General features: G+C 30.2%; 1 long non-coding RNA gene across 5 annotated transcripts; it reads right to left on the bottom strand.

Annotated features, from left to right (window-relative positions):
- Nucleotides 1-1,493: 1,493 nt before the first annotated feature.
- Nucleotides 1,494-23,692, bottom strand: LOC113786538 (uncharacterized). 5 transcript variants are annotated; one of them, XR_012163023.1, is made up of 10 exons: nucleotides 22,962-23,692; nucleotides 21,827-21,902; nucleotides 21,694-21,740; nucleotides 20,288-20,360; nucleotides 20,127-20,200; nucleotides 19,896-20,012; nucleotides 18,579-18,739; nucleotides 4,208-4,352; nucleotides 2,964-3,859; nucleotides 1,495-2,420 (listed from the first exon to the last, which is right to left on the bottom strand). It is a non-coding gene; the product is annotated as an uncharacterized lncRNA (long non-coding RNA). The 5 variants fall into 5 exon arrangements; XR_012163022.1 differs by having other exon boundaries at nucleotides 1,496-2,420; nucleotides 2,964-3,528; nucleotides 3,656-4,352; XR_012163024.1 differs by having other exon boundaries at nucleotides 1,497-2,420; nucleotides 2,964-3,109; nucleotides 3,656-4,352.
- Nucleotides 23,693-26,076: the final 2,384 nt, after the last annotated feature.

The following is a 26,076-nucleotide window of genomic DNA, read 5'->3' on the forward strand; positions in this document are numbered from 1 at the left end:
TTAAAGACAGACAATCGCTTGCTTGTCAAGATAATTTGAGGTAGATGAACAGATACAAATTATAGTCATCAAAGGCAGACCAAACAGAGCATATATGCATTCATCAAAGGCAACTGAAACATAATATATCTTGCATTTTCAAAGTCACCAGAAATAGAGCATTGCTTGCATTATCAAAGTCTCTAGAGGCGCGTGTCAGAGCCCGTTTATCAGACTTGGAATATTGAATAGAAGTGTAGTTTTGGTGTTCCTTTGTCTTAATCCAATCATCAGAGGATATAGCATAAGATCCTTTAAAATTCACTTGATCTAAGAACTGCACACTTAACAGAACATTAATGCTTTAAATTTTTGACACAATGATTTTGTTATCGGCAAAACAAGTAAGGACCATAGTTACTCAAAACAACTTGATTTTAACAATTGTGACTAAATTGATTCTAATTATTTTTTGGGATAGAGATTCTCAAACGAAGAAAAGGATCCAATGGAAACATTTATTCATTAGCCAATTTTGCTTCACAGGAAAAGCACAACTATTTAGCCACAAATCAATTGTAGATATATATACTTTGACTAAAAATTTAATTTGGATATCTAAATTATAAGATTAATGTAATGAGTAATTTAGGAATAGATGGAGATTTCTCCATCTATATTTTAGCACCTCCTGGTATGGTAGCTGTTGTTCAAATAATTCATTTTTGTGATATATGTTGTTCAAAATATTGTCCCGAAGGAGTAGCCTAGTGATTTGGCTCATCAAATGAGTTACTTGCAAGAGGTTCGGGATTCAACTCGCCACAACTAATATTTCACCTTCCCTTAATATATATCCTACCTTTCGCCTATTAAAAAAAATTGTTGTTTAAAGAATTAGTCAGCATTGGTTAACAAAGCAGAAAATATGCTAATGATATACTACAAGACGCACAAAATAACGTCATTTGGTCCAAGATAGATTCACATGAAACTATTTTCTATGACAAATATAACATACAACCGTGATTGGTTGGAACTTGTTATACAACCCTAATTGGTTGGAACTAGTTAATTGGTTGATTATATATACAACTTACTAATGTTCTAAACTTCTAACCTTTTAGCTCATACAAAATGAAAATCTTAAATCCAAAACTAAATACCATGTTTCAATTTCAGTGTTCTTTTCAAATTTTAGGTGTACAATATTTTAAAGACGGTTTTATCAAGAAAATGATGAGATTTTACTAGCCTTTATTTATTTATTTTATGAAGATGTATGTAAAACTTCAAAATTTTGAAGTTTTTTTTTTTTACAACCAATAAGTTATTAGGGTTTTTTAATTATGATGCAACAGTATAATTTATAATTTTTTTAAACTCGTTTATATAAATGAGTCAAACGGAAATTTCTAATTTTACACAAGTGTCCAATTCAACTAGACTCTTTACAACTCTAATGCTACATGTCCAAGACATCTTATGTTTGTAGGGTAGGAAAAGTTACACTAACAAATTTATTTATGCAAAAGGGAAGTTCTATAAATCTCCATGAACTATTCGTATAAATTGTAGGACCAATGAATTAGTAAAATCCAATATATCATCGTGTGGATTTCATCCACAAAACAAATAATATATAAATTTCGGTCTAACTCATATTTGTGTATGTGTTATATGTATATATATTAATTGTGTGTTGGGCTCTTGCTGTAGAATGGAATCATAACGGCGAAACCTTGTTTGAATGTAGTTTATGATGTAATATATTAAGTCATTGTCTATATCAAAAACATAATGAAAATAGTAATTATTTGGCTAAATTACATCTACGGTCCCTTAATTTAATTTCAAGTAACGTTTTAGTCTTTTATCTTTTTTTTTCCCCGATTTAGTCCTTTATTCCGAACAATATCAAATAAAGTATAAAAATATGAGTTTATTTGAAGATTTGTATTACGAATTTGATGAAATTTGTATTATATTGAAGAATATAATTAATTTTATGAGTTTTAATTGATTTTTTTTTTTTGAATTTTTGAATAAAAAAGGATAATATTGTTGAAATTTTAAAACATAAAATATCAAATTGTCACTTAAAATTAAAATAAAGGACCATATCGGAAAAAAAAAAAAAAAAAAAAAAAAAAAAAAAAAAAAAAAAAAAAGATAAAAGACTAAAACGTTACTTGAAATTAAGTTAAGGGACCACAAATGTAATTTAGCCTAATTATTTTTTAAAAAAAAAATCATGTGGATAAATTCCGGTAGTGAATGGTTGGTCTTCATATCTGATTCGGTACTCCAAAATTTTATATGCAATCTCTGATATTTGGGAGATGACTTTTTCACATATTCTACATACTATTTAACCAAATCATTCTTCTTTGATCTTTTTAATTTCTTCATCTTTCTTTCTAGCAATATCAAAGTTGCACCTGCAAATTATTAATTTTTAACAATATTTTATCAACAATAAGGGTTAACTTTAACCAAGTCAATAATAAAAATAAAAAACTATATAGAGAGAGAGTACTTTTCTTCAACTATTGCTTTCCACACTATTGTATCTATTGTTTTCTTTTTCCAATGAAGAACCTTTCTGCAACAACCTCCTTAATAAGCTATTTTTATAGGTCTTGAACAACTCATCGTCTCAGTTATCCTATGAATTCCTATACATATCTTATTTATATTATAGGCTTAATGCAATGAATATAATAGATATTTTATTCCTATTTACATTTATAAGTTTAGATATGCCTACAAAATAACTACTCCATAATTACAAATGTCCAACTAATATTTCAAACAAATTGTTACAAAATAACTACTCCATAGTTACAAATGTCCAACTAATATTTCAAACAAATTGTTACAGCAGCGATTTCTCTTCCTTTTTTTATCAAACGTGGTTTTACAAATAAAATAGTAGCCATTAAGCAAATAACTTGAAGGTTGAAAGTAAGAGGAAAACTTACAAATAATACTTCCAAGCTATCTATGAAGCTATGAATTCTACTTTGCATGTAATCTGGGTTGCATGATTCAACGTGGATACAAAACCCAAAAACATGGTTCAGTATAATTGTGAAATATCTAATCATACCCAAGATGATTTGTTGCCCTGTTTCCATATACATATGAAGAATTTCATTCCAGAAGATAGAAAAAAATAAATAAAAAGAATAAACAACCCTCTCAACATAAACGAAAGAAAAAATTGCAAGTAAATGATTCTATAGAATCTGAAATATTGTTTTTAGTGAAATTAGTTTCTAAAACTTGATAAAATCTTACGTGTCTAAGATACTAGTATGAGTTTAAGATGAATCCACCGACAAGTTCAAGTATAGAATAGATGACTAACTCAAATAATAAATGTATAGATAATAAAAAAGAAGACATCTAACATCATATTGGTCACCTCAATTGATTAAATAATGGTTCTTCAACCATATCACCAAAGAGATCAAATAAAGCCATCGGCTTAGTTGATACCAATCCAATGTGTTATCCAATGTGTTGTTCAATTTTAAAATAACACTACATATAAACAAAAAATAAAAGTGATTGGAAAAATTGTCAGGGATTATTGAAGATAAAATTGTTTAAAGTAATACATTGACTGATAAGATAGAAATAAAATAATAATCAATCCAACTAAAATTACCTCAGCCAGAGTTTATTTCAAACTTGGTCCAAGCATTCAAATCCATAACTAAATTGGCATTGTGAAGGAGGTAAATCACTTGCTCAAGGTGCCTTGACTTAACCAACAATGGATTTCTTGAAAGAGTCTTCTTAATCATTTTGCCAATATCGATTGCTTCTTTTTTTTTGTGTAAAATTTCCACGACATAACCTCAATGTATAACTATTAAAATTCAAATGAATATAAATATACGAGAATATACATTGGGACATAAACCTACTTTAACCATATAAAATTTATAATTTGCGATTACCATATATCACAAACTAATAAATTTCAAATTTCTTTAAATCATCAAACAACAGATTGTCACTTAGATAAAGTTGTTTTTATCGCTATAATAATTGTGTTCACACAGGTTTTAACAGGTAAACTAGCCTCTAGCCTCGCTCATCAAATTTATGTCTTTTTCATAAACGATTAAGATAAGCTTAAGTCAAAATAACAAAAAAATATTGAAAAGGGCCAAAATGATAAAAATATTAACATTGACACAAACATGCCACTCACCTCATATCTATCATCAATTGTCATAAAATAATTAACTTCTAACAAAAACTTAGATAAGATAAGAGGAAGCTTGTCACTGAAACCAAGGAGCTTCACCTCAAACATACCATCCACAAATTGAGGTATCAACTTTGGCGATTCGACCCTGCACACATAGACAAATTCATATACACATATAAATATAAGATGAGTGGGACCATTAGCACTCCTATATACTATTTCATGCTCTCCACTAACTACTTTAAATTACAATTTCTTAGTTACCTCAAGTAATTTTTTGCTTAAAAACGATTAGAGTCCACAAAAACATGTTAATTTTTTTATTTGATCCATCAAGAATATTTGAGTCCACAAAAACATGTTAATTTTTTTATTTGATTCATCAAAAATATTTGGTCAGCCTTTGGTCCCTCATGACTCAGGTTTAGAAATGTACCAACATAACTATTCCATAACAATCTTAAACCTTTCATTTCCATAATTGCTAACTATTAGTGGGGAACAACACAACTATCAGGAGTGTCAATGGCTCCATTTCTAATGATACAGTTAAATTATGAAATTATTATTTATGTGATGCCAAATTGTACAAATATTCATGTAGAGGAGATTATTTCATGAGACTAAAAATAAATAGATCAGTAACCTAAAAGTTAAGGAAATAATATAAGAGAATAATTAACTGCCTAAACAAGACTAATCTGGATGCATAGTAGCTATGCAACCAGATAAATTCAAATTTGCTCGACTTAGTTTCAAAAAAAAATAGAATATTCTTTTGTTCCACGGAATTCCAAATGTGTTCTAGTAAACTCAAATTTAAGTTTTTTAAAACACAAATGTACTGTGTTATAGAAAACTCAATTTAAATTTGCCCTAAACACATTTATATTTCGAAAAGCTTAAATTCAGTTTTCAGGTACAATAATTTAATGGTGTCCTAGAAATTTTTTTCACTAGTTATTTTGGTTTTAAAGAGGTAAAATGAGTGTTTTGAGTAGAACGTCGAAGTATAAATGAGGGTAGGGTTATAATTTTCGCAAATTAACAAAAGAATCTAGTATCAACTAAATTAAAAATGTATTGTTCAATTTTCCCTACTTATTCATAAATTGTTTCATAAATATTAAAGTATTTTTTTTATCTTGAAATATTTTACTAATAATTAAATCAAGTAATTCACTTGGTATATGAATTCAAATAAATGATCTTTAAAGGGATGAACGAAAAATTCATACAATGCACAATTTTTTACACTACCAGAAGCTCTTTTGAAGTTTATTTGAAAATATGTAATGGAAAAATAAAATGTGGAACGTATTATCATGTTTGTACCGTCATCTATTATATATTTCGAATAAGTTGAAAGTGAAAAATCATTATCACATGTATCTTCAACGTGTATAGAAAAATTAGTTGGAATAAATTGATTCCTGAAAAGAAGATGCAGCGAGTCATCAAGAGTGAGATATTTTTTACACAACTTCTTTAAATTTTTATCAATATCTTCAACAGAATAACACATTCCAACTACTGTTTAAACTCGGGGAGGTAAATTTTGTTTTATCAAGTTTGTTTTTAATTTGCATTACATTAACTTATTGCAAACATATTGTAAAGCATTTCAAAATTTCATTAAATAATATAGTTTTATTTAAATATTCTTTTACGCAGAATCTCTTGATTTGCAGCAAGATTGGGCCGTAAAACTATTCAATTCTATAAATTTGGATCTAAAAGGTTACAAAAAAGAACAAAGAATGTTTTCAATTGAAAACCATTTCGGTGTAAGCAAAACAAAAAAGATAAATCACAAACTTCCCAAAAAATTCTTATCTCGAAGTGTGGAAAACTATATTTAGTGAAAGCTGCAAATGCTATGAAAATTATTGAGCTACCTTGACAGTACCGTCTCTACTTAAACAATTTTTACAAAAAAAAAAAACAGACGATGTTATATCCTTGAATATAGTAAGATATTTAACCATTTATTTAATTCTAGCTATATATTTGTTATTTCAAAGTTGTCTAACAACTTCTTTGCAAAGCAAGTGTAACCAGGCTAATACTAAACATACAAGAGGACAAACTCAAAGAATGAATGAATAAGTGATAGTGATATGGAGAAGAGGTTAATGGGTTAAAAAATTATTACATTAGAAAGAAATGAAGTGGGACAGAGGCAGAAAGAGAGTTTAGGGAGAGAGATAAAACAGAAAATAATAGAATGATCCAGTTAGCTAAGTGAGAAGAGGTGATTCACATATCACGAAGAGAGATAGATTTTAAAGAGTAACCCATAATAAAAGGCTTGATTGCCTAATAAGTTTTGAAAGTATTATCTGTGTTTTAAATCTCAACCATTCAATATGATTAGAGTCGCTAGAGTAGTGGTTAAATGTTGATTTCACTGTATATAGTTAGAATCTATTCAGTTATAAGTAACTCATTTGTCTAACCAAATACACAGATTCAGTTGCATCTTTATCAATTCAATATAACAGATTCAATTTCTCTGTTCCTCTAAACTCTAGAATCTTCTTCAAGATTCATCAATGGTGATCGATGAATTCTAACAGTGATGGACTTATGTTCTAGTTATTAATAATATATGTCATTGGTTTGTAACAAATATTTTTCTCTTTTTAATAATAATGTTTGACTGTTATGTATGTATATGTAACTTCATTCAAATTATTGGTCATTTTAAATCTAGAAATTGAACAATTTATAATGTAATTCCATAAATCATAAATGATTATTTAACTAACATTTGAGCAGCTCTAATAAGTTTGTTATCCATAGCTTATATATTTGTCATTTCCATACATCTTAGGTCTACAAAAGTTAACCACTTTTGAATGAGCATCGTTTCTAAAGAGCATCACTAGTCGATTGCATACTCATTTTCATTTTATTATACCTGTTTCAATAGTATTTTTTTATTTTATTGATTTGAAACTTTTTCTTTAATCGAAGTCAGTGAATACGTTTGGTTCCAAAAACAAATTGACATAACTAATAGTTTGACAAGAAATATTATATAATATATCGCATTATAGTATAAGGCTTGTTGTTGTATCATGTATCTTAGTTTAAACATTATTTTTGTAAAAAGATGGTAGTTTCAACATTATTTTATTTCTTCATTTTAACTTAATTTTTATCGTCTCTGTTCTAGATCAACGAGATGATTGGATTTGTCTATCAATACTTTAAGTTGTTGCGCAAAATTTATCCACCAAAAATAGATATTTGATGAACTTAAGCCTATTGTAAGAAATGGATTTCATATTTAGAGATAGAAGTCTGGTATTATGACGTTAAGCTATCATATTTATAATATATTTCCTTTGACTTGTTTCAACCCAATTATATGATAGTATTAGAACTTAGATTACTAAAACTTGTTACAGTATTTTGAGTCTATTTTGAGTCATCGATCAATTAGTAATTAGTTATTAGAGTAATTAATTATTATATTTTTATATTTATTTTATAGATTAATTGTTTTTGATTATTTACTTCTCTAATACATGGAACTTATAAATAAATGTTTCATCTCGTATGAAATAATTTTTTTCCTAGACTTCAGTCTCATCCTTGGTAGAAATTGTTATTTCAAAAATCTTATCTAAGTGAATACATATGTAATATGTTTGTTGTCTTAATCTAATTTTTTTATATAAAATTTGCTCTTGTACTAGCGGGAGATGTCATCTTTGCCAACTTCGCATACAAGAGATGGAATAAGCAACTTATAAGACATTATTCGTTTATTCGTTCCTAAAAACATGAGAGTAGATATTATTTTCAAAGTCGTCACAATAGAAAGTGTGATCTTTTCTTTGTAATATTCCCGATTTTATTTGGACAATGTATTATTTTAGTAAAATTGTTTTGTCTTAAATCTTATTGAATTGAGTGTTTGTTATTTTGTCTCTACCTAATTTTGACATAATTAACAAACATACAATGTTCATATATCATATGATAAATCTAACATTTCAATTGAGCAAGATTTCAGGAACACCAATCCAATCCTACACACTTGGAACAAATTGTTTGGAACACAAGAAATCAACAAAAGTTGATTATTCACTGAGTAAATCGATTGGGAAATCGATTTCATAACAAGGGTGTAAGGAAATATAAATGTTTGTGATTGTATAATCGATTGGGAAATCGACTGACTAAATTAGAATTGAAAATTGAACAAGTCAGTGGCAACCTGATTTACAGGTTAATCGATTGGCAAATCGATTGTACATATCACAAAATGAAAACTGATTGAAACTAATCGACTGGCAAATCGATTGGGAAGTCACAGGGCATTAAACAATCGATTGGCAAATCGATTACCTAAATGAAATTTCAAAAGAAACTTAAGCCTTTGACTAACACAATCGATTGGACAATCTATTGTGTGAATTTCAATCATGTTAAGTTTGGTTACAATCGATTGGGAAATCGATTGAACTAAACATCTGGTAAGAACTTTTCAGAAAACAAATACCAAATCGACTGGCACTTCGATTAACATGAAATTAACTGAGTCACTGTTTTGAAACACAATCGATTGAGAAATCGATTGAAACAAACTTTTTGAAACACAATCGATTGGGGAATCGATTGAAACAAATATTTTGATATCATAGTGAATTCCCAGTTTGTGGCCAAATCAATTATGCGTATTTGTAAATCGATTTATTCTGAAAAGTGCTTTAAAAGAATCGATTAGCTTATATAGTTTCAAGATTAAAGAAAAACAAGACTCGCGATAATCGATTGGCAAATCGATTAGACATGTTTTATAACTTTAATAAATCGATGGGTAAATCGATATAGTAGTTGTTTTTCTGAAACTATATAAACTGTTTTTCAATCTTTTTCTATCAGAACCTTGATCATAACTTTCATAATTCTGAGAACTCAAGATAACTTCAATAACAGATCACAATACATTTTGTTAACAATCTGATACTGCTTTTTTAGATCAAGATCAAAAGATTATCCATAATCATTGAGAGAGCTGAAAAAGTATTCTTGAGAGAAAAGACAATGTCCTCATGAACAATCATTGAATATCCAGATTCGTGAGAAGAACATCGATCAAGAGACTTCTTTTTGTACTTCTTTTAATCTGTCTGTAACAATACTTTGAAACGAAACGAAAGCTAGAAATCCAGCTAGAAACTGGTGGCTACTTTCTTGGGTGAGAGGTCTCAACAAGAAAGAATCGTACTTTGATTTTGTGTTAGACTGCTGAGTGTCTACAAGAATCAAAGGGTTGATAGAAGTCCAGCTAGAAATTGGTGGCTACTTTCTTGGGTGAGAAAGCTCAACAAGAAGGAGTCGTACTGTGATTCTGTGTTAGACTGCTGAGTGTCTACAAGGATCAAAGAGTTGATAGAAATCCAGCTAGAAACTGGTGGCTACTTTCTTGGGTGAGAGAGCTCAACAAGAAGGAGTCGTACTGTGATTCTGTGTTAGACTGCTGAGTGTCTGCAAGGATCAGAGGGTGATCAATAGGAAAGAGATCATTAGAGATAGATAGGTTTCGGGGATGAAACTGGACAATCTGTAATTGATTCTTTCTATTGGAGAAGAAAATCTGAAATCCGATTGGATTGTCAGGACTGGATCGGATGTAGGTTGTCGCGTTGACAACTGAACCAGGATAAATTCTTGGTGCAATCTTCTCTAACTCTTAACTCCTTTAATTTTCTATCTTGCAATATGTGTATGTGTGATTAATATCAGATGCATGTTAAACATATTATGTGTTAAGTAATATTGTTTAAACTGGATATTTGACTTGCATGCATCTTGGTTAATCTCTTATCAATTTGCTTGCAATTGCTAATCTTGTATGCCGCAATTTAATTCCGTTGTGCGTATAATTCTGATTTAATTTCTTAAAGAACTAATACATTTCGATTATTTCGAGGTCACAATAATCAACAATTGGCCTTAGAGCCTAACTTTTCGAGAGGTAACACTCATAAAAGTAATATGGCCTCAAACGATTTTCGGGGAGAAGGCGCATCATTAGCAAGACCTCCAGCATTCAACGGAACAACTTATATGTTCTGGAAGCACAGGATGCTGATATTCCTGGACACTGTTATGATATGAGTAGATATTGAAGACCAATTATATCTAATTTAGTTTTGTGATATGTTTTATTTATTGACCGTGTATATATTCATGTGTTTTGTTGTTTACAGTCTGCCGCAGCTATGTGTGTGGGAGCAGGAAATATTCATGCCCCAATGGAGGTGCAAGGAGTGGCGCACATGTTAGGTATGCCAATTTATATTAAATTAAAGCAATTTTTTTTAAAAAGTAATTTATCCTGGGATGACTTATACCATGTAATTTGGTTGCAGAGCACATGCTCTTCATGGGGAGTAAAAAATTTCCTGAAATAAATGAGGTTTGTTCGATAAACTCAAATAATTAATTGAGATTAATTTGATTAATTTTTTTATGGTAATGGATTAATTAAATTAATTTATTTGTTTATATGTTATGAATTTTCATTTTTCATATTTTTTAATTAGCATATATGAAAGAAGGGTAATGTACAAAAATTAATTGCCATAGCAAATTTAATTGTGAATCTTTCTATTGTTAGTTTGATAGGTATATTTCTGAGCATGGTGGCTCTTCAGACGAAGTCACCGATGTTGAATGTAGCTCATACTATTTCTGAGGTGGATCCAAAGTTTTTGAAGGGTGCATTGAAAAGCTAAACTATAATTTTACCTTCCATAATTTTATCGTATGATTATTTTGGGAATCTTCTATGCATTTATCATTCCACTGTACTCCTTCTAGTCTCCAATTTAACAAAAACAAAGTTATATTTAGTAGTTTTAAATATATGCAAAATTTGACTAATTTTAACAAGGGACAATTTTAAAAATACAATTACTTGTTTTACTTTTTTGAAAAAATTAAATAAAACTAACTACTTTTTTTAAAGGATGTGATTTTTTATTTTGATATAAAACACTGGCGAGGTATTTCATTGGTAAGAGGTTATGGCTATTAATCAAGTGGGCTTGTGGCTTTGAGTGAATTTCATTTCTAATTGTTATTTATTAGTTGGCAGTTCGCTGTTGGGGTGACTCTGTTAGCAAATTGCTATCAGGAAATAAGTTTGTTGGAAATTGGGAGGGTTAGTGATATCCTATTTATGCTGGAAGTATTGTATTGTTTACGAATGGGTCATGAATGTTTAAACAATAAAATTATATTTGGTTCCTATACCAAGATTGTGCATCACTCTTGATTTTTTCTCTGTATTATCTCTCTACAAAATCATTGCAGTTGGTGATTCAATTATAATAAAATTTGTTCTTGACTGGAAATCATAGTAATTGCATAGTTGAGTTGAAAGTTTTGTTGACTCTATTAATGTAGTCATGAATAGTGTAATAACACTATTTCCTGTCAAATAGTATTATCCTATTTGATTAAGTATATATTTTGTTGGTTACAATTTGCTGTGAATCTAGTTGTGTTAAGTGTTATGATTCAGTTTTAGCATGTATGTTTCTGTACTTGAGGCTAAGTGCATGTTTAACGTTGTGGTGAATTTGACAAAATTATGGTGAACCACTACAAAACCAAACATATACTAAAGAACTTTGGGTATTCATGTCCATCTTGATGTGCTAGATTTTTGCTAAACTTGTATTGGTTTTTTGTATTAGATTTTCTCAATGCTTTATTTCACCTCTTGTTAAAGAGATAACTTAGAGCAGGAACTATTTGCAGAGGATGAAGGTATGTTTCATTTTAATATTATGTAACCGATTTCTATTTTTCTTTCTTTTTTGAAGGGGAAAACTTAATTTGTTTTTCTAAACACAGAATTTGAATCAATTGCAGCAACATCCTGAACAACTGACTTCAGGGATGTTTGGATAGATGTTAAAGTAGCTTCCATCCTTGCATTGGACTCTAGCATTTTGGCATTGTGTGCCATCTGAGCTGCCATAAATTCCATCAATTTTGCAACATATGCAGGAGGCTCAGCTGCTGATTCAGAGGCTTGTGGAGGAGTTGGCTCAACATTTGGCATTGGCCTAATCCAAATGCCATTTACTTTCTTCAATTTCATCTGATTCACAATTGCTTCGTCGAAGATGAGGGTTGTCGTTGCAGATTCTTCATTCACAAATGACACCTTGAAGTGTTTAAGTATCTTTGTGATCAGCTGTGGATACGGCAACATAATTTTACTCTGCGAAGCTTCCAGCATGTGCCTTAGCACAATCCAAGTACAACTCATCTTAAGCTCTTTGGATAATCCCCATAACAGTAGAATATCTAGATTCTGAACAACCGCGTGATTTCTAAAATGAATGAACTGGTGATACTAAGAAGAGGTTAATGGGTTAAAAATTCATGCGTCAGAAAGTTTTGGGTGGTGAATTTAGAGAGAGATAAAAGGGAAATAATAAAATGCGACAGCTAGCCGCAACAAGGAGGTTATTCTCATGTAATAAATTTTAAAGAGTAACCTAACGACTTGTAAGCATTATCTTTATGTTTCGAAGCTCAACCATTCAATATGATTAGATAAATAGATGCATTAATTGGGAGTTGGTTGTCACTGTGTATAGTTATAATCTAACCAATTAGTTACAAGTAACTCGCATGTCTAACCAAGTATAGAAGTCATATTTAGTTATACAATTATGAGGGTTGGTCTTTAGCTCTTTGGATAATCCCCATAACAGTAGAATATCTAGCTTCTGAACAACCGCGTGATTTCTTGATCGAGGTACAAGCATCCTTGTGAGCGTATACATGAGCATCCGTTGTTGTACCTTCATCTAACCAATTGACAATGAGATGGTTTCAACAAAACCATCAACCATAATATCTTTCACCGCCGTGTGCCTGTCCAGCGATGCTTCCCATCCTTCGTCAGCTGCATCCGCATCGGAACTGTCGTCTAAAGATGTTCCGTGAAATGGCAATCCTGTCAACTCAGCAAAATCTTCAAAGGACATTGATAACCTTTTACCTTTAATCTGAGTCTTGAAACCCTTATCAGTAAGCTTGAAGTTTGCGTAAAATTCTCTTATCAGTTTTGGATAACTGTCCAGAGTAGATGAAAGAAAACCTTCAAGACCATGAAATCTCAAATGATCTTGGAATGTGAAGCCATCTGTATCAAAGTAGGCAAAATCCAGAGTTCTACCCTCATGGATTTTCCTTTTTAGAAATTCTGCTGGAATGGTGACTTCTGCATCCTTATCCTTAGGTGCAGGAGTTTTCTTAGGTGGAGGTGATGTAACAGGCTTCTTTTTCTTCTGAGAAATCTCTTTCATAGCATCAGCCAAAAGCTTCTCTGTTGGTGGTTCCTTCCTTTTCTTAGATACCTCTTGATTAAGTGCATGTTGCTTGCCCTTGTCCTTGGCAAGGATCTTATGCGTAGGAATTGGAATTCGTTTAGACATAGTAGGTGGAGGTGAAGGAGTTTCACTTGTTGAAGATGATGACGGTGAAGGGGTATGGGCTTGGGTCTGTTTCACTCGAGCCATGTTTGTAAATTGAAGAGATTGAGTGAAGATAGAGTGTAGATAGAATGTAGATAACAGTTGCAGAGGCAGAGCAAAGAGATGAAGCAGAGAAAAAAAAAAGAGAGATCTGGAGATAATCAGTGAAGAAATCGATTTAGAACTGTTCCTATTTAAACCTTTGAACAAGTAAATCGATTGCTCAATCGATTATGTTACCGTTTCTGGAAATCCTCAATCGATTTGGTAATAATTACCTTCAACGGCTAGTGAGAAATAGTCACAACGGTCATATTTTAAGTCGATTTCCAAATCGATATCCAGAGTTACTTAATCGATTCCCAAATCGATTGTCTTAACGTTGAATATTGAACTAGTCGATTGTCCAATCGACGCTCGGGCACACTTCAATAAACATTTCTGAATTTTGAATCCTGGGCTAAAACAATCGATTCCCAAATCGATTCTTTAAACAAAAAAGAACAAACTTGAAATCGATTACCCAATCGATTTAAAAAAACTTTCTGATTAAATGCCATTGACTTTTTTTATGTGTCATCAATACAACTTGGTTGACCAATCTTCATTTAACTTCATTTAATGTTAAAGACAAGACTCTCAGACTTGTCTCCTTTCACGTGTCTTGAGCATCCACTTTCAAATACCAATCTTGCTTGGTGGATGTCAAGCACACCTGCAAAAAATAATTAAGTTTTGGATCTAGGTACCCAATTCAAACTGGGTCCTGGGGGGGTCAGTTTCAAAAACAGATTTCTTTGCTATCCAAACTTGCTTCCATCCTCTATTGGCTAATTTTTTAAATGTGCAATTTGACACAAAATGTCCCTTTCTGCAACAGAAATGACATTTGCCATCAAAGGATGAATGTTTGTTTGGTTTAGTAAAGATGTCATACATACTTTTAGCAATAGCAGATTTTTGACCATGTTTGACATTTCTGGTTTGCATATAACCAATGCCATATCTATATTTATTTCTTTTAACATGCATATTTGGTGTATATCCTAAACCAGATTTTTCATGAACATGTCTTTGATTGCTAAGTATGACATTCAGTTTATCTTTACTATTAGCAAATTTCAATAAATCAGATTTTAATGATGCAACAGTATTCTCAAGTTCAATGCATCTTGCAGATTTTTCATGTGAATCCTTTTTCAGTTGTTCACATAAATTTTCAATTTCTTTATGTTCATTTTTCATTTGTTCAAGCATTTTCTTTCTTCATTTAATGTTAAAGACAAGACTCTCAGACTTGTCTCCTTTCACGTGTCTTGAGCATCCACTTTCAAATACCAATCTTGCTTGGTGGATGTCAAGCACACCTGTAAAAAAATAATTAAGTTTTGGATCTAGGTACCCAATTCAAACTGGGTCCTGGGGGGGTCAGTTTCAAAAACAGATTTCTTTGCTATCCAAACTTGCTTCCATCCTCTATTGGCTAATTTTTTAAATGTGCAATTTGACACAAAATGTCCCTTTCTGCAACAGAAATGACATTTGCCATCAAAGGATGAATGTTTGTTTGGTTTAGTAAAGATGTCATACATACTCTTAGCAATAGCAGATTTTTGACCATGTTTGACATTTCTGGTTTGCATATAACCAATACCATATCTGTTTTTATTTCTTTTAACATGCATATTTGGTGTATATCCTAAACCAGATTTTTCATGAACATGTCTTTGATTGCTAAGTAATAAATCAGATTTTAATGATGCGACATTATTCTCAAGTTCAATGCATCTTGCAGATTTTTCATGTGAATCCTTTTTCAGTTGTTCACATAAATTTTCAATTTCTTTATGTTCATTTTTCATTTGTTCAAGCATTTTCTTTGTGCTCAACAACTGTTTTATGGAATTCACATAATCATCATGCAGTTCATTGAAAGCTTCTTGTAGCTCATCATATGTTGGATTAGATTGTGAACTAACCTCATTTTCTGATTTTGAATCGGTATTTGCCATGAGACACAAATTGACTTCTTCTTCATCCGAAGAGGCAGATGATTGTTCGTTGTCACTCCATGCAATATATGCTCTTCTGGCTTTGTGAGCTGGCTCCTTGTCTTTAGTATTTGAAGTCCTATTTTTGTATTGCATCTTGTGACAGTATATGACCAGTTTTACCACATTCATAGCATGTAATTGTCTTGTTGTCACTAGTCTTGGAGCTAAATGGCTTTCTGAATTTATTGTCTTTCTTCTTCAGAAATTTCTTAAATTTCTTGACAAGTGACCCGATTTCAGTCTCCTCAGTTTCACTACTGGATTCATCTAAGTAGCTATCTGATTTAGTTTTCGATTGCTGGGCTTGAACCTTCAAAGATAATCCTTTCTTTTTCCGGCTTTCCATTTCTGATTCGTCCAGTCGATGTAATTCCATTTCATGTTCCCTTAGTTTTCCAAACAATGTTGCAGTTGTCATCTTTGCAAGATCTTTAGATTCTGCTATGGCTGTTATTTTTGGCTGCCATTCTCTGGTTAGACACCTCATAATTTTTCCAATCTGCTGTTCGTTGTCCACTTGCTTTCCCAATGCGTGAAGATTGTTCACAATGTGTGTGAATCTGGTTTGCAGATCGCTGATGGATTCGTCCTTTTTCATGCTGAATAATTCATATTCGTGCATAAGTGTGTTTACGCGAGCTCTCTTCACATCTTTATAATGTTCTTAGCTTTAGCATTATAACCTACCTTCTTTTTGTCGTCGTCAGACCAGTCGGCTCTAGGCTTGAGAATCATTGAGTCATTTGTTCCTGCAATCTTGGGAATGTATGGACCGTTTTCAACAGCGTCAAGGATGTCTATGCCACTGGCTTCTAGGAATATCAGCATCCTGTGCTTCCAGAACATATAAGTTGTTCCGTTGAATGCTGGAGGTCTTGCTAATGATGCGCCTTCTCCCAGAAAATCGTTTGAGGCCATATTACTTTTATGAGTGTTACCTCTCAAAAAGTTAGGCTCTGAGGCCAATTGTTGATTATTGTGACCTCAAAATAATCGGAATGTATTAGTTCTTTAAGAAATTAAATCAGAATTATACGCACAGCAGAATTAAATTGCGACATACAAGATTAGCAATTGCAAGCAGATTGATAAGAGATTAACCAAGATGCATGCAAGTCAAATATCCAGTTTAAACAATATTACTTAACACAGAATATGTTTAACATGCATCTGATATTAATCACACATACACATATTGCAAGATAGAAAATTAAAGGAGTTAAGGGTTAGAGAAGATTGCACCAAGAATTTATCCTGGTTTAGTTGTCAACGCGACAACCTACATCCAGTCCTGACAATCCAATCGGATTTCAGATTTTCTTCTCCAATAGAAAGAATCAATTACAGATTGTCCAGTTTCATCCCCGAAACCTATCTATCTCTAATGATTTCTTTCCTATTGATCACCCTCTGATCCTTGCAGACACTCAACAGTCTAACACAGAATCACAGTACGACTCCTTCTTGTTGAGCTCTCTCACCCAAGAAAGTAGCCACCAGTTTCTAGCTGGATTTCTATCAACCCTTTGATCCTTGTAGACACTCAGCAATCTAACACAAAATCAAAGTACGACTCTTTCTTGTTGAGACCTCTCACCCAAAAAAGTAGCCACCAGTTTCTTGCTGGATTTCTAGCTTTCGTTTCGTTTCAAAGTATTGTTATGGTATCACAAAATCATATAACATTTGTTATTTTGTCTCTACTTAGTTTTTTTTTTTTATCTTTCGCTCTCATCTCTGTCGTTCATTTAGTCAAACTAGATGGAGGATAAAGAGAACATAACTTAACAAGCATAGAAAGATAGGTCTAATCAGTTAGGTAAATGAGTAGACATGTGTCCCTCAAATTATTAAGTTATCTTTCATCTATTATGACTCACAGTATTAATGATGGAAGGCAGAACAAATTCGCAAAAGGATACATGGTCGGGATGTAATTGCGAATTATAGAGAAAAGATTACACCTTTTATTGTGACGACTTCGAAAATAATACCTACTATCATTTCAAAGAACGAAGACACGAATCATTAGTCTTGTAAGTTTCTTATTCCATTTTTTGTATGCAAATGACGTGTTTCCTCGAATACAAGAGCAAATTTTCTATAATAAGGATGTTAGATATGTATTCATTTCTATAATATTTTTTGAAATAAAGATTTCTTCCACAGACAACATAAGTTTATGAGAAGATTCTTTCATACGAAATGAAAGTTTTATTTGTAGATTCCATTTATTCTTAAAGAGAGAAATACTAATTAACTACTTCAATAACTAACTACTAACTGTTCAATAACTCTAACTGTTATAACAAGTTTTACTATATAATTGGGTTGAAAACAAGTCAAAAATAATATATATATACACCTCTTTCAAGGCTCTACAAATATGAAATTCATTTTTACAATACATTTACTTGCAACAACTTAAGGTATTAATAGACAAATCCAATCATCTCGTTGATGTAGAAGAGAGAAGATAAAAGTTTAAAAAAAAGAAATAATATTGAAACTACATTGTTTTTTGTTTACTACATGATACAAAAACCAAGTTTTGTTCTACGAAGTTATATCATAAATAATATTTCTTGTCAAACTATCAGTGATCGCAGTTTGTTTCTGAAACCAAACGTTAATAACGTTTTCACTGATCTCACGTTTGTGATTAATGAAAAAATTTCAAATCAATAAAATTAACATATATTGTTGAAACTAGTCTCATAAGATGAAAAGGATTAAAAACACAATATTTACAATTTCATAGAAAGCCCCTACTCAAGTTAAGAAAAATGTGGTTACCTTTTGTACCCAAGCGAAGGTGCATGGAAATGACAAATATGTAAGCTATGGATGTACCATCTATTCGATATATTCCATATTCCTCGACAAAAGCGGTTAAGATGTAGCCAACCCTCAAGATTTGAGAAAGGAAAACAAGCTTCTTGAACCTAGCAAATTATCTTTAACGAACCACGTTATAAATTATTGAAGATTTAAAATAACCAACCATTTGAGTTAAGTTACACATACATATAGAATATTATAAACCAATGCATATATTATCAGTAACTAGAACATATAAGTCCACTACATATTAGTTAGAATTCATACGATCATTGATGAATCTTGAGAAAGATTCTAGGTTCAGAAAAGGAAAAAAAAAAAAAAAAAAGAAAACACTTAATTGAATTGAATATGTTATATTGAATTGATGAATCATAATGATATAACTAAATATGACTTCTATACTTGGTTAGACATGCGAGTTACTTGTAACTAATTGGTTAGATTATAACTATACACAGTGACAACCAACTCCCAATTAATGCATCTATTTATCTAATCATATTGAATGGTTGAGCTTCGAAACATAAAGATAATGCTTGCAAGTCGTTAGGTTACTCTTTAAAATTTATTACATGAGAATAACCTCCTTGTTGCGGCTAGCTGTCGCATTTTATTATTTCCCTTTTATCTCTCTCTAAATTCACCACCCAATACTTTCTGACGCATGAATTTTTAACCCATTAACCTCTTCTTAGTATCACCAGTTCATTCATTTTTGCAACGTGTCATTGTCCTCTAGTATACTTAGATAATATGCCTATTACATTTAGTTTGCAAAAGTTGTTAAGAAACGTTGGGAATAACAAACATACAGAGACTAAATAGAAGGTTAAATATCTGACTATGTTCAAGGATATGGCGTAAACATCCGTCTATTTTTTATTTTGTAAAAATTGATTCTGTAAAGACAGTAATGTCCAAAATAGCTCAAAGAATATCCATATCATTTGAAGCTTCCACTAAATATAGTTTTTCACTTGTAATAGAAGATTTTTTTGGAAAATTTGTGATTTATCTTTCTTTTTTTAAACACCGAAATTGCTTCAGATTGAAAGCATTATTTTGTTCTTTTTGTAACCTTCTAGCACCGAGTTTTATAGAATTGAATAGTTGTACGACTCAATCTTACAGCAAATCAATAGACTTTGCATAAAAGAATATCAATATTTAAATAAAACTATATTAATTAATGAGATTTTGAAATGCTTCACAATATATTTGCAATCAGCCAATGCAATGCAAATTAAAAACTAGTAAAACAAAATTTACCTCCCCCAATAATAACAAATTTCATTTTAGATCCGTGGTAGTATTTTTCGTGAAATTCCAAAACTTTCTGGAGATGAGTATAGTCATCCATTTCTGTCGTCAGACTATTTTTGTTCCCTTTATGTTGTGTCCATGAAAATAAATACATATAATAGAAATATCAATAATACATTATATAATCTAAAAAAACTGATTGACCAACAAATTGGTGAAGAACAGACTACAGCATACCATGAAAATTGTGTTTTGATGTATGGCACCGCAGAAGTTGAAGACACCATCCAACAGAATCTTTGATTCAAATTCTGTGTTTAGAAAAACAAATTAAGTTTTCCCCTTCAAAAAAGAAAGAAAAATAGAAATCGGTTACATAATATTAAAATGAAACATACCTTCATCCTCTGCAAATAGTTCCTGCTCTAAGTTATCTCTTTAACAAGAGGTGAAATAAAGCATTGAGAAAATCTAATACAAAAAACCAATACAAGTTTAGCAAAAATCTAGCACATCAAGATGGACATGAATACCCAAAGTTCTTTAGTATATGTTTGGTTTTGTAGTGGTTCACCATAATTTTGTCAAATTCACCACAACGTTAAACATGCACTTAGCCTCAAGTACAGAAACATACATGCTAAAACTGAATCATAACACTTAACACAACTAGATTCACAGCAAATTGTAACCAACAAAATATATACTTAATCAAATAGGATAATACTATTTGACAGGAAATAGTGTTATTACACTATTCATGACTACATTAATAGAGTCAACAAAACTTTCAACTCAACTATGCAATTACTATGATTTCCAGTCAAGAACAAATTTTATTATAATTGAATCACCAACTGCAATGATTTTGTAGAGAGATAATACAGAGAAAAAATCAAGAGTGATGCACAATCTTGGTATAGGAACCAAATATAATTTTATTGTTTAAACATTCATGACCCATTCGTAAACAATACAATACTTCCAGCATAAATAGGATATCACTAACCCTCCCAATTTCCAACAAACTTATTTCCTGATAGCAATTTGCTAACAGAGTCACCCCAACAGCGAACTGCCAACTAATAAATAACAATTAGAAATGAAATTCACTCAAAGCCGAACTGCCAACTAATAAATAACAATTAGAAATGAAATTCACTCAAAGCCACAAGCCCACTTGATTAATAGCCATAACCTCTTACCAATGAAATACCTCGCCAGTGTTTTATATCAAAATAAAAAATCACATCCTTTAAAAAAAGTAGTTAGTTTTATTTAATTTTTTCAAAAAAGTAAAACAAGTAATTGTATTTTTAAAATTGTCCCTTGTTAAAATTAGTCAAATTTTGCATATATTTAAAACTACTAAATATAACTTTGTTTTTGTTAAATTGGAGACTAGAAGGAGTACAGTGGAATGATAAATGCATAGAAGATTCCCAAAATAATCATACGATAAAATTATGGAAGGTAAAATTATAGTTTAGCTTTTCAATGCACCCTTCAAAAACTTTGGATCCACCTCGAAATAGTATGAGTTACATTCAACATCGGTGACTTCGTCTGAAGAGCCACAATGCTCAGAAATATACCTATCAAACTAACAATAGAAAGATTCACAATTAAATTTGCTATGGCAATTAATTTTTGTACATTACCCTTCTTTCATATATGCTAATTAAAAAATATGAAAAATGAAAATTCATAACATATAAACAAATAAATTAATTTAATTAATCCATTACCATAAAAAAATTAATCAAATTAATCTCAATTAATTATTTGAGTTTATCGAACAAACCTCATTTATTTCAGGAAATTTTTTACTCCCCATGAAGAGCATGTGCTCTGCAACCAAATTACATGGTATAAGTCATCCCAGGATAAATTACTTTTTAAAAAAAATTGCTTTAATTTAATATAAATTGGCATACCTAACATGTGCGCCACTCCTTGCACCTCCATTGGGGCATGAATATTTCCTGCTCCCACACACATAGCTGCGGCAGACTGTAAACAACAAAACACATGAATATATACACGGTCAATAAATAAAACATATCACAAAACTAAATTAGATATAATTGGTCTTCAATATCTACTCATATCATAACAGTGTCACATACTAGTAGAGTCCATACCATAAATCCCCTAACACCATTTTAAAGAATATAATGATTGATAGGAAGGTGTCAATTAGAAAATCAATAATTTACAATAATAGGGATAAATTAAATGTTAATAGTACTATATAAGTTCCTTCCACTCTTATATTTGAATACCTCTAATTTTTATACACTCATTTACCACATAATTTTCTCTATATCTTTTCTTACTATCAAATCACCAATATGTTACATTATTATTTCTATTTCTATCACTTTTAAAGTGTAGAATGGGAGTTTAGGTTCCTTTTATTTATAACTATGGTTTAAAAATCTTAAAGTCTTTTAATTAAAAAATAGTTGGTTAGAAGTATTAACCAATACCTACACAATTTTGGACGGAATTCTATTTAGTATATCGGTATACAAACAGATTTTAGGATTTAGAGGATAGCCTCGTACTAGTTAATTTATTTATTATTCTATATGATTGATTGGATTGTTGCTTTTTGGTGTGTTAAGCTATTTATTATGTATATTTTTTAAAGGAAAATCACATACTATAAGTAGTACTAGTAGCAATTATTATTATTATTATTATTATTATTATTATTATTATTATTATTATTATTATTATTATTATTATTATTTATTTAAAACAAAAACAAAAAAGCAAGTTAACCAGAGTAGCAAAGCGACGAACAAATTTTGTAAATAAAAACGCGTCTGAAAATTTACATAGCAATCTATTAACTTTGATTTAGTGTGCGCTTTTGATGCAATTGATTTTTCATGAGTAAAAGAAAATTGATTAAAACAAAAATATCCAGCAACAATAACAAAAAACAACCCCCACATCAAACATAAAATAATAGATGAGTCAAATATACTACTACCATATTATAAAACTTAAATAAATCAAGAAATCAAAGTGTATACAGAAAGAAGAAAGTGACGAAGATACCATTGTAGTGTTTCCTTTTCTTATGCGTCTTCTAGGAGTGCTTCAAGACCATTGTGGAGTTTCACGCAAGACTTAATCTAAAATGTCAGAAGATCGTCTTTCATGGTAGAAGTTTCTATGAGAATAAATTACTCTAGATGAAATAAAAAAAAATGAAGTGTTTAAAGAAAGAGCGAGGCCGAGAACATTCATCTCTGTTTGATGGAGAGTGTTTAGAGAGAGCGAGAACCTTCCTATCTGTTTGAGTGAGAGTGCTTAGAGAGAGAGTGGGAACCTTCCTCTCTGTTTGAGTGAGAGTGAGGGAGAGCTAGGGCAAGAAAGAGGGAGAGAAAAGTTTATTCGGTTGGGTGAGAGTGATTGTGAAAGAGTGGGCGAGAGAAGGTTTATGCTGATGAACGAGCGCGTGAGAGTGCTTAGAGAGAGAGTGGGAACCTTCCTCTCTGTTTGAGTGAGAGTGAGGGAGAGCTAGGGCAAGAAAGAGGGAGAGAAAAGTTTATTCGGTTGAGTGAGAGTGATTGTGAAAGAGTGGGAGAGAGAAGGTTTATGCTGATGAACGAGCGCGTGAGAGGAATGAGAGAAACGGTTTCGCCCAAACAGAAAGAAATGGTTGGGGGTAGGACAAAAAGTGTTGTGGTGAGAGTGAGAATGAGAGTGAGAGTGATGGTGAGAGTGATAAGAGAAACTATTTCACACAACAAAAAGAGGCGGTTGGGGATAGGACAAAAAGTGTTGTGTGGGTACAGTGGCCTAAGGGTGATGAGGATGCCCTGCAGGATGGTTATTTGAATAAAGGAAAAAGTTGGAACATTGGTACATGTGTAAAAATATGCTATTGAGAATTATATATTCAATTTTTTAATAGGCTAAAAGTTCATTTTTTACATAATTTTTATTTATTATTCTTTAATAAAAACATAGTATTTCTTCACGTATAATCACATGACTTCTTCGTCTTGTTATAAACATTAAAAAAATGTTAATTTTATTGAGTTTAACAATAAAATAAATTTTATTTAATAAGACATCATTATTAATAATTAATTAGTAGAATAGTTAAATAGATTAAAATGCAAAAATAAATAATATTACATTATTTCAATATTATACAAACAAATATTATAATTGAATATTACAAATACACATAAATAATAAATTATAACTATCGTCGTTTGATGTTCGATAGCTCAATTATTTTGAGTTAAAAATTAAAAGAATTGAAAATAAAAGAAAACATAATATAAATATAACTAGTATATCAATATTTGATAAAAAAAGTAAATAAATATAAAAATAAATGTAAAATACTTATGAAATATAAGTGTATGTTCATTAGAAAAATCATAGTTGTTGAATGATCGATTTTTCATAAAATCATGATAATAACATGCAGATCATCAATCAAATTAATAGATTATAATATTATCAAATGATTAAAATATCTTATATTTATACAGTTAAATATTATTGATTGTTTACTTTTAATCGAATGATTTATATTTAAATTTAATATTTTAAATTATAAAATAAAAATTAAAGTATTATTTTAATTTAATAACGATAGAATCCCTTACACTATTAACTCCAAAAAATGCATGAAAAAGAAAAAAAAAGTCAATACTTCTATGTCCTTTAGTTACAAGTATTGGTTGAAAAAGTTATTTCTTGTTAAATATAAGGTCCTGTACAAATTACTATACGTGTTTTTTTTATTTACCTCAATTTATTCACATTAATTATATCAATAATTTTACTTAATATATTCAATACATCTAATAAATGCTTATAAAAAGTGATGAAAGAAGTAAAACAAAAAAGCACAAAAATCATATATTAAGATGTTGCGGTCAAAATGCCGAAGCACTCGCATAGTAGGTACTAGGGTAGTATCAGAATTCTGAACAGACACAACAAACCTTTTTTCTTTCTCTACCACCTTACACCAAAATCATTTCAAAAACATTGAAACCCGAAAACCACGTTGCAACCCACCCTACTCTCTGTCACTATACTTCCTTATTCATTTATTAATTTCTGAAACTTCACACTCATAAAAATCTCCACATATGACAAGTCATAAACACCTCAAAACTTCTAAATGTTAACCCACCAAAGTTTTGATTTTGATACATGCTCTCATTTATTCTCTTCTGTATCTAAGAGCACTACCCCACCATGTTTCACCTATAATCAGCAGCGCAACATTTGATTCTTTTTTTTATTGTTTTATAATGGAGAGATAATTTTGTTTAATATTAATTCTCATTTATTTAATATTAACGTTCAAACGGACATTGTTTAATTACGATAAAACATGTTCATATTTGTTGTATTTCTTTATATAATTTGTTTGAGTTTTTGTTGTAAAAAAATAATGTAAGTTACAAAATTGAAACGGGTGATTACATAGTTTTAAAGGAAAAAGTCGATCAAGGGTAAAAATGATAGTAAAATAGGTCACACCAAAATCGTCTATTTTCATTATTAATAGTAAGGATATATATATATATATATATATATATATATATATAAATAAATAAGGCTCTCAAATTCAAAATAATATTAGTATGAAATTCTAATAATTTGATATAGTGGTGAAAAGACATATACTAAATATGTTATATTACAGATTTAATCTCAGTTAATATAATATTATTAAAATGAAGTAAATATAAATTATTTTATAAATGTTCAATGAAGTCTAAAATTTCTATATAACCTTAGATGAAGTATCATCCTAAATTTTTTATACCAATATATATATCATATTTAAATAATAAAATAAACTCTTATAAAAAAATTATATATATTGTTTCAAATTAAATTTTATAAATTAACAAACGATACTAAAATAAATAACTAATTAATGAAATAATTTTTTATTTAAAAAAATTGACACAACTAAATAAATAATTTTAAATTAAAAATCTTTGAGTAAATAAATAATTTTAATGTATATGTTAGATAAGCTAAATGAAGATATGATATATCTTATATATAAATTACCAAACTACATTCGTAAGAAAATTATACTTTTTAAAAAATTAAAATTAATATTCACATTTTTATAAAATTTAAATAATATTTTTGTTTTAAATTATTATAATTTCAATACATT

This window comes from Cicer arietinum, chromosome 5, assembly GCF_000331145.2.
Source record: "Cicer arietinum cultivar CDC Frontier isolate Library 1 chromosome 5, Cicar.CDCFrontier_v2.0, whole genome shotgun sequence".
NCBI classification, from domain to species: domain Eukaryota; kingdom Viridiplantae; phylum Streptophyta; class Magnoliopsida; order Fabales; family Fabaceae; genus Cicer; species Cicer arietinum.